We start from the raw sequence: 10,736 nt of genomic DNA, 5'->3' as shown, positions 1-10,736 counted from the left end.
CTATACAATCATATTAATACTTGTTATCCAAAACAGAGAAAATGATTTTAAATATCAATGCTCTAGATAAAGTAACCAAGAAGAAATGATTCTATTCTGAAGGATTTTTTCATGATTATTCTCACACTCTATTCATTCTCAGAAACTAAATATAAAATTCCCAGTTTGAAAATAGAATCAATCCGATAAAATGGAACATAAAAATCTTAATAACAGGAACGATTTAAGCTACATAATTTCAACATACTTCTCTAGATCTGTTTCTCCCTCAGCAGTTGCTTCTGGTAATTCCAACAAACTTAAGAAAATTTGCCATCTTAATAATGCCCAGGAGACCAACAAAAGCATTACCAGTTATTATGCAATAATTATTGAAAGCGTGTCTCGCATTATCTGTTTGGGTCAAAATTGTTGCATAAAAAGAAACAAAAGAAAGTGTGGACTATGCAACCATTTTAATACTTGACAGAGAAAAGGATTGTAAATATCATTGCTTTAGATAAAGTTGTCGAAAAGAAATGATTCTGCTCTGAAGGATTTTCCCATTACTATATTCTCAATTTGTCCTCTCTCAGAAACTAAGTATAAAATTCCCAGTTGCGAAATAGAATCAATCCGATAAAATGCAAGTCTTAAGAACCGAAACGATTTAAGCTGCATACTTTTCCTGATCTATATTTCCCTTAGAAGTTGCTTCAGGTAATTACAACAAACTTAAGAACGTCTGCCGTCTTAATATCGCTCAGGAGACCCCCAACAAGCGGACCATCTACTAGCAAGAATATTCTCTTGAAGATGGTGCTAATGACACTGAGGGTGATGGAACTTAAAACGACTCCCTTGAGTGCCATCTTTGGCCATCCCCTGGATAAGACAATAAATAACCCTCAACACTATTCAAATGTTCGTCCTTATATCGTGGATACCTGTCGTCTCTTTATGGCTTTGATTTCAGATTTAAAATTTCGGGGTCATTAAGCAAGAGAATGCATTGTTTTAAAATTTACGTTGTATTTGCGTGTTGAGCAACTGCTTTAGATAAGAAGAGATATTAATGGTTACTAGCTTGGTTCCGTGAATAATATACTTCATAAATCTTTTATCATTTTTGAAATATCCTAATGATTTCAAAGAGCAAATGTTGAGTATCTGAATCGAGTATAAAAAAATGCATTTTCTATCTAACTTGTAGACGATGATTTATGGATGAAATGATTTATGAATCAAAGCTATTTTCTGGATAGATATTGTTTGGTATCATTATTTTAAAAGTGGAAAAATTCTCAGGGTGACTTTTGTGAATCATCATGCAAAATCCATTGTGAATCGTCTCAGGGTGACTTAATGACGGTTTAAATGACTCCTTCGCTCCCTCTTCGATTTTCCCGATTGAATATGATTTTTTGCCTGTCTTTAAATGATATTTTAGTTCATTGTGATGACATTAGTTTCATAATTTACACAAAAAAGGTTGTTTTATTTAGTGCAACTTTGCTTAGACCAACATAATCTGTTCCGGTTGACGATGTCTATAAAACTTGATACATATGTTATGAAATAGAAATCTGCAGTGCAAAATTATTTTAAATTTTGACCGCCAGTTTGTAAAGCGAACAAACTTAACGAACACGAAAATTTAAACTAGATACGGAAAACTCTATTTAATCATAAGCCTAAGTTCAACTTGAATCCCTTCTTTCCGCGTCCTATTAAGGTGGCTCAGGTTCGAGTTCCATCGATGGCTGATCGATATGTATTCTGCTTCCAACTCGTACAAACCACAGTGTTGGCATAAAATATCATCAATGGTAAATGACATCACAGGTTTAAATCACCTTTTCGTCGAGCAAACCGCTGCAGGGTTTCGTTTCTCCAATCTCCATGTAACTCAAATTCGGGTTATTTCCATGAGAAAGCCCAGGTAGCTTAGTTTGTCCCAATGCTTAATCCAGAAGTCTTCTTTGTTGGGTTCAATATTGCATGGCTACAGAGTTGAATATTGATAGCCGTTCAACGCCAGTTATAAAATAAAATTAAAATCACGTGTTATTAATGTAAAGTAATAATATACAATGAATAGGAATAATTTCTTGATATATTACAGCAACGAGAGTTGTTATGGTTAATTTCATTCCTGTGCTTTACATTGCAGAACTCCTCTTTGCTCCCCCCCCCGACTCTTAAGAGCTAATAATCATCTTTTCAAAGATTACCCTCTTTCAAGGACTACTATTATCATGATAAAATTACCACAATTTGTCCGTTTTAGAATACCATGTTTCTTTGTTAATTTTACCAAAATCAATATTAAGACACTTCATTAAAAATTACCGAGCTTTTTTGGTGTTAGCATAGAATAAGAACCAGAAAATATTTCCATATTCTAGTAGTTTCGACTAAACTTTTTTTCAGCTTTAAATGCTGGGATCAAATTGAACTTCTACCAAAAAATAGAAAAATATTTAATTACTTTATAGATTTTGTTTTAGAAAAACGAGATTAAAAAAAAGAATACAATTCTATTGATATCATGTTCAATCCTCTGTATTAATCATAAAAACGAAATGGTGCCTCAGTTTTTTCGCATAAATATATAATCTTTACTTTAAAAAACTAAATATACTAAAAAATGAAAACAAACGAATAAATATATTCTCCCCCTTTTCAAGAAAGGGTAGTTCCTAAAATTTGGAAAAGGAGAGAAAAACAATAAAATATCAAGAAGTTAAAAAGTTCTTTTTAGCAGTAAACTATTCCATTTGAAAAAGAAAATCATAATTTAAAGAAATACTTCGAAATTGAATTCGTTCGACATAAAAGTTGAAGTGCAGTATTTTTCAAATATTTATTTTATTTAGATAGCAGACGTATAGAGTTTCTGAAAAATAATTCAATTTGAGTACGTTTTCAAGTATTTTAAATTAAGCAATATTTCAGAGATAAAAACATTCTTTTGTAGAACAATGCATTTAAGTAAGGAAATATTCTATTACTGAGTTTTTTTCAAATTCCTTTTTAAAGACGTTTTCGAAACAAACAAAATAAGTTTTCAGATTTTTCAGTCACTGTGAAAGAAACACAGATTATAAAATTTACTTCTTTTCTAAAATATTACAACTTATTTTTTATCTGTAACTATACTATTACTTCAAACAGATGCAAATATACAATGCTAAAATGAATCAGGAAACAACATTTATATGACAGACACAAATAAAATTGAGAAATGTTTAGACAAAATACAACAGAAAAAACAAGTTTATATAAATAACGAAATCCCCATGGGAGATTTACTTTTAGATTCCAAAGCAATAAACTATTCAAATTTGTGGTCGTTTTATTTTCAACATTTTCCTCACAATTGTCCTACATATTTATTTTATTTCTCCGGAATAAACAGAGAAGTTTTTCTACATTTTATTATATTTAGTTTTTATAGTCGATGAAGAAAATCAATCTTTATTGATTTATCCTGGAACTATTGAAGCAAACATGAAGTACAAATCTTGTCTTTTTTAGTTGTTTGGCGAAAAAAAATTCATTGATCGAATAAAGTGAATAGAGAATATTTTTATTCAAACTCTAGATTTGTTTATATATTTACATAAGCACTAGCAGTTACTTTCTGGTGCTTTAATTTAGTAAATTAAAGACTTGTTTTAGGGAATAATGAATGTGTAATTGGAAAGATTAGAAAAGGAAGTACGCTAATTTAGTAAAGTACTTTGAGTTGTGTAAAAGTATGGCGAAGTATACTTGTTTTAATGATGCCTTTGAGGATGATAATTAGATTGAAAGCTTTGATGCTATGATTGTTCCTCTGTTAATAATATGTATTTATGCAAACAATCTAATATCCAAATTATGTGCTAAAAGAAAAATAACTTAAAACTTTTCTAAATGGAAAATGCAATTGATTTTTCCTGTAATGAAATAAATAGTATGATATTTACTTACGTCGTTATTTTTATCTTATTTATTTGGATAATTATATGTTTAGGAAATAACTCCAAGACAATGCTTTTACTTGCAATTCAAAGCTTGATGAAATAATAATGTAATGCATGTTATTTTTGTGATAAAGTACAGTGTGCAAAAAATAAAAAAAACACCGATAAAAAATTAATTACTAATTTTTTAGAAAAACATCAGTGTTTTTCTAAAAATAGTAATTATTTTTTAAAACGACTTAAAAATAAAGTCGAAATTTTAAAATTCAATTTCTCGGGAACTATTTGCCCGATTACGCCAAATTATTGTTTATTTTGTTTTGTAAAATTACGTTTTTTAACATGATGTAAAAAATTGTATGCCTTAATACTCAAAATTTTTCGAGTAAAATAATAAATAAAATAATAAGAGAATTTAAATAAAGTAATAAGAAATGATAAATATTTACCCGAAGTTATTTTTTAGTATGGATACATTATTTTTGAATAAATAAAATTTATAATTGCATCTGAAAATTTTAAATTCGCTAAAAAGTTTTCCAGTTATGGCGGAATGCGCAAAAGTAACATTAAGGGGTTCAAACATTGACCCGCCCTCCTGACCAAACTATTATGACCATATTTCCCATATTGCGGCTGTTCCTTAGACTTTGGCAGCCAAAAATGCAAATCCTTCGAAAAATAGGTGTGTTTATAAAAAAATAACTACGTTTTTGAGGAGGATTTTGAAACTTAAAATAGCGTGTGCGCTAATTTATTAGCAAACCAGAGGTCACCCCCTTGAACCATTAAATTGAGTCCTAAAATATGAAGATCCGATCATTAGATCAAAAGTTATTTAGGGTGGTCCTTTTTTTTGCACACAGTACATTTTCTGTTTTCTGGAAGCCTCGATTTGAGATACAATGCTTAATTTAGAATGAAAAAAATTTACGTGATGATTTTTTCAACTTAATTTTATTACTTTTTTATCATTTAGGGACATGACTAGGATTTATTTGAAGTATTTGGTTTTAAAACTATACGAATCCCCTTTTTTTAAACATATTTTTTCAGTTCTTGAAAGGTCTTGTGCTCTTAAGAAATTTGGTAATTAAGATTTGAAATAGTTGCTCTTTTCATGTGGTCATTGTTCTGAATATTGTTATATTTTTTTTAAATCAAAAATTTTTTAAATGTGAAAATATATTTAAAATGAATGCAAATTAATACAGGAAAAAAGCATTCCCCAAAAAATATTATTATCAAGATCTTTTCAATTATATTTTCAATGCTCTGAAACTATGTAATACTTTTTCTCTTACCTCAATAGTTTAAACTACAAGAAACAGAACTATTTGGTGACCTGGGATGTAGTTTATTACTATGTTTTATGTAAATTCCTTATTCTGTATTACACGCACATCATATGCTTTTGCTCATAGCTGAATAGTTTATTTTTTATGGCAAATGGAGCATCTGTATAACATATATTTAATAACTAAATTCCAGCTTTTTAATATAACTGTTTAGTAAATTATACAGTTTGATTTCGTTTTCTTGATTACCTATATATTTGACCCGTCATTCAAACAGTCGATATTAATGTGAAATAGAGTTAAGTACTTATTATAATTTGGTATATTTTATTCTTTATGAAGCATTAACACCATCAATAATTACCATTAGAGAAATACACAAAATATTTATTTAAAGAAATGCCCAAAGATTTGAACAAACATTTAATTAAATGCTCAGAAGGAGTAATATAAATTACATATATTGAAGACTGGAAACGTTTTTCTGAAAATTAAAATAAATAGAAAAATATTTTTCTTTGAGCCTGGGAAATAATTAGGCTTACGATTAACAAAAAATGATATTAACTTATAGATTATTATAGATCAATTATACTTAAATAATATATATATATATATATATATACATATATCGAGAAAATAACTTAAAGATTGTTGCAATAAAAATCTGCTATAATTAGTTTCGCGTGTCTAGACGCAATGGTGAAATACATAGTTGCAAATATTTAATGAATTTCAAAGAATATTTCCGAAACTGACACTATGCGCATGAATAATTAAGGGAAAAAAGTTGGGTAAGCCATCTTTTTTGTATAAGGACAAACTAGTTTTTACTGAAATATGGTTACATTATATCTTAAGCAAAAGGGTAATATTTTATTTATTTAGTTCAAGGTTTAGTATGATATTCGTTTTTTTGCCTCATCCCTAACTATACTTAGTGGAATAGAATTGTCTTGTTTCAATTGTTAGTTCGCAGCAAATATAATGTAACTAAAATGTTATTTAATAAACTATTCCTGATTTAATTATTATTAGGAAACTTTTCTAGATTCACCTAGCAGTTGAGGAGTTTGCTATTTGAGTGGATGTTAAGGAGCAGTCTGAAAATTTGAATGCTGTTTTATTTATTTATTTTTTAAATCGATACACATAGGGGGAACATGCTTTAAATGCGATAGCAATGACCAAAACCGAATAATTTCAATAAACTGGGGAATATTTTAAAGCAGACTGCCATTAGTTAACGGATAATATAATAAGACTGATAATCAAATACTTATGAAAAATAAATAAATAAATGTAAGGTAAGTCAATTTTAGCATTAAAGTTGTTTTTAGTTACATCGTAAATATTCCAGTGGAAATTACAGCATATAAAATCCTTTTTTAAGGAAAAGTATAGTAGAATAAGTCTTACAGTAATATTTATTTAGAGTAATTCAGTGATTTTACAGTCATTATTATTGTACAGACTACGGTATGTTAGATTTTTTGTTTCGTAACATATAACGGTAAAATGTACCTGAGTGCCGGTACTTTTTTTTGTAATTTGATCCGGAACTTTTACAGTCTATACTTATTAACTAACGAGGTAGAGGTCATTTAATCAAAACTATATCAATAAGAAATGCAAACAGCTTGAAATGTAGTTGCTGGTGTGACAAAATGATTTATTTAGATTTCATTAGCTAGATGACAGCACTTGTCATACAAGCATTAGTGCAGGGATGACGAACCAATGGCACGCCTGCCATTTATGGCACGCGACACAATATTTTGGGCACTCCGCCGATCACAATTGCTATTACACAAATGTTATTACGCTATGAAACAATTAAATTAAAATTCACAAAAAGCAAACAAAATATTAAACAATTACTAATAAAAAAATTAATTCTAAAAAACAATTAATAACCGCAAAAACAAGCTAGCAATAAATAACTAGCAAAAAAAAAATCAACAGTCCTGCTTAAACTAACATCTTAGAACCTAATATAAGTTATTGGTCATCTAATCTGTAACTACAAAAGTCACATTGATGTTACTTTAAGTTGAATTGCTTGTATAATTGAGACATTGCAAAATGTTTTTTTTCAATGTAAATAAAGAGTTTTGAGTTGATAGTTTTTAGTATTATTATCCCAATAATCACGAAGTCAAAATTATTTGACGGCACGTCTATNTTTTTTTTTTCAATGTAAATAAAGAGTTTTTAGTTGATAGTTTTTAGTATTATTTTCCCAATAATCAAGAAGTCAAAATTATTTGACGGCACGTCTATGATCTCATTAAGCAATTTTTTAGAGAAAATGGCACGTTGGTGTATAAAGGTTCGCCACCCCTGCATTAGTGTAATGATATTAACTGAACAGTTCTGTGCCCATTTTTGAAGGCAATGCATAATGAAAAAATTATAGTGAATGGTAGTTTAGTTTCTTTCTTGGAGCCATGGTTTCAGATTCAATGATCAGTGGTTCTTGAGGAAACATCAACATATATCATACAGGCCATCAAACCAAAACATGAAGTCCTTCTTTTGCACCTCAAGTAAATGAAGGAACGTTTCGAGAAATGGAACACAAGACATTCAGCCCTTAGGCCAGATTTCTATCTTCATATGACTTCCATATTACCCGAGGGCTCAAAAAAGAACGATCGGATTTGATCAAGCAAGTCAATTATGCGTTCTCAACTGAATCAAACAGCAGCAAATGATTTTTTTACGATCTTATATGCTTAAGTAACTATATTTTATTTTATAACTGTCGTTGAACAGCCGACCCAATTTTTGGGTTTACGACTACCAATCTTCAACTCCGTAGCCTTTTAATTTTGAACCCCATCCAGAAGACAAGGGAACTCCTAGATCAAGTATTGGGAGAAATTTGCCTTCGTGGAGCACTTTTTGATGGAACCCGCATTTGCGTTACATGGAGAGGAAGACCACTAGAACCTCCCACGGTTAATCTGACGGCAAGGGGACACTAACCCATGATCTGTTTATCACTGAGGACATTTCACGTCAGCTCTGTGGTCAGTTCATTTAGCTTTGGATAATTTTAAAGATTCCTAACACCCCTAAAAATAATTACAAACTCGTTGCAGCTATATCTTTAGATATTAAAAGTGCTTTTGACAACATTCAATATAGTATAATTAATTATGAGTTGTCAAAACATCATACCCCCTCTAATCTTTGCCATTTCACAGAAAGTATAAACACAAATAGACAAGTAATTCTTTCAACAGATCAAGGTTACGTAACTAAAAACATTTCAGAAGGTTGTCCCCAGGGGTCATGTATTGTTTCTACAGCATGGAATCTTACTATCAATAGTTTGCTTAACCTACATTCTGAAAATTATATGATTCAAGCTTTTGCAGACGATCTGAATATACTGACTTTTGACAAAACTCAAGGAGAAATTTGGAAGAGATTACAAATAATTCCCTTAATGAAATTCACACATGGCTTATTCAAAATGCTCTAAATCTCTCAATAGAAAAAACAGTTTACATCCACTTTTATAACACAGATCACAGTGCAATATTTAAAATCAATAATATTAAAATTAAACATTCTAATCATTTTCTATATCTATCTAGGAGTAGTCATTGATAAAAAATTAAACTGGGGTTCTCACATTAATATTTTAAAACAAAAATCTAATACATTATTAAATTCGCTGCAAAAAATCAAGCAAAAATCATGGGGTATCAACCAAAAAGCGTGAAAATTAATATACAATACAGTAATAATTCCAGCATTAGCTCATGGTTGCAGCCTATGGGCAATGAATATCTCTCCACGTTTTTATCGCACTTAACAATCTATTCAAAGAAAATTTCTTTTAAACACGAGTAGAGCCTATTATTCTACCCCCACGGTAGCACTTCAAGTTCTAACAAATATTCCTCCTCTCGCAGAACAGATTATGTCAATGTCTTGTTCAACAATCGTAACTCACCTCAAAAAAGATGCCAAATTTAATAATATAACGTATAATACACTAGACTATCAGAAAAAGCTAAAAATACCATATCGCCAGCCTTCTTTTCACATAATTAACGAAATAGAGCAGAATAATTTCGATTTTAACAGAAAAACAAACTATTTTACAGATGGCTCGAAGACAAACACAGGCACAGCTTTTTCTTTCCTCAATATTACACATTCGCAAAGTTACACCTTAGACAGGGAAAATTCAATCTTTCAAGCCGAACAGTTGGCAATCCTTGAATGCATTAAATAAATTAAGAGCACTGTAAACTTCAATAATAATGATAGTTATATCATCTGGTCAGACTCAAAAGCATCAATACTTGATTTTGGCACAAATAATAGAATTTCTTTTGATATTCAACACACATCAATACAAATTTCCTGGATTAAAGCACACAGCAATAGAGTAGGTAATGAAAAACCAGAGGATTTAGCTAAACAATCTACGAGACAACCAAAAAATTACGTATACCCACTTCCAGTTCCATATCTTAACGAAGTATTAAAGATTCTCTTCTAACAAAATAGCAATTTCAATTGGAGTAATTCAGACAGAGGAAGAAGTTAACTAATCAAAATTATTAACAATGTTACTTTTTTCAAAACAATTCCTCCATAACAGGTCATCTGGCTCCTGACGGGTTACGGACCATTTCCAACCTTCTTTCATTACCTGCATATAACAGATACTGATCTTTGCACCTGCGGCCAACAAGGTTCGCTTGAACATTATCTCAGCTGTTCCTATACTGTCTCCTGGCATAGTTATCAGCCTAGCCCAACAAATTTAGAAATTTGGCAGAAAATTTTTATTATAAACAATACTTTAACCAAAAGATTAATAACAGTAATGAACTTCTTAGCAGATAAGGACTATTTATTAAAATTTTAATAATCTCCTATTTCACATGCATAATTTTTTTTCTCTTTGTCTTATTTCTTCTTAAATTCCACCCTTTCAGTTAAATTTTTTCTTCTTTTAAATATCATGTTAAGTAGAATATTTTCAAAATTAATACCGCTGACTGGATCCGTTCCTAGGCTGGAGGGGAGCTGGACCAGTGACCAAGTCCTGGGCTGGTCAGGCATGAATGGTTAAGGTCATGAATGGTTAAGGGTTTTTCATAACCTAGCTACATGCTCAGGGCTTGGAGGAAAGAAAAAAAAGACAATACTTCTCAATTTCATTCTATAAATTGGCATGAATTAGCATCTGACTAATTATTTACTGACTGTACCTTAAGAAAGCGTCGCTCAAGCATTTAAATAAAACGTTAGTCACAACTTCTGGTTAAACAATATTTGAAGTGAAGATTTTGTAGTCAGATATTTTAAAGTTTAATAAACTTCATATTATTTTCAGAATAACTAATTCTCAACTTTAAACCAGACATTCGCATCTAAACATTTATTTGCAAAATAAGTAATACATAACAAAAGAATAAAAATAATAACACGGAGATAGAACTTGAAACGTACTCGA

This window comes from Parasteatoda tepidariorum, chromosome 8 (genome assembly GCF_043381705.1).
Source record: "Parasteatoda tepidariorum isolate YZ-2023 chromosome 8, CAS_Ptep_4.0, whole genome shotgun sequence".
In the NCBI taxonomy this organism is placed as follows: Eukaryota; Metazoa; Arthropoda; class Arachnida; order Araneae; family Theridiidae; genus Parasteatoda; species Parasteatoda tepidariorum.
This window is presented reverse-complemented; position numbering follows the sequence as displayed.